This window comes from Aplysia californica, unplaced genomic scaffold (assembly GCF_000002075.1).
Source record: "Aplysia californica isolate F4 #8 unplaced genomic scaffold, AplCal3.0 scaffold01529, whole genome shotgun sequence".
In the NCBI taxonomy this organism is placed as follows: domain Eukaryota; kingdom Metazoa; phylum Mollusca; class Gastropoda; order Aplysiida; family Aplysiidae; genus Aplysia; species Aplysia californica.
In genome coordinates, this window is record NW_004798799.1 from 23,910 (window position 1) to 24,326 (window position 417).

Here is a 417-nt window from a genome sequence, read left to right on the forward strand (position 1 = left end):
GGGGGGGGGGAGAAATGGCTTACACAACCCAAATATCACAACAGAATATACTACACACTGGCAGTGATATTGCTATGCTTCATCAATACTTTTTACCAGTGTAACTGGAAGAAATACGCCACCACTTTTAATGTTCTGAAACCACTCCACAGGTTGGTCTCGGTCTGCCGGGCTTCAATAAAAATCAGGCGTCCGTATATGGCCCATAAATAGCATAAAGTACCATGGGCTAACTTTAGTGTCATCTCTTTTAACTGAAACCATTAAAATCAGAAGGTCATATTTTCTTCAAGTTACATCACTTTTGAGAAACCACCCTGCCACATTAATGAAAAACCTAAGTACAACACAAAAATGTGTACGAAATGAACAATCCCAAAGACCGGCATTGCTTCTAAATGAACATTCCCAAAGACC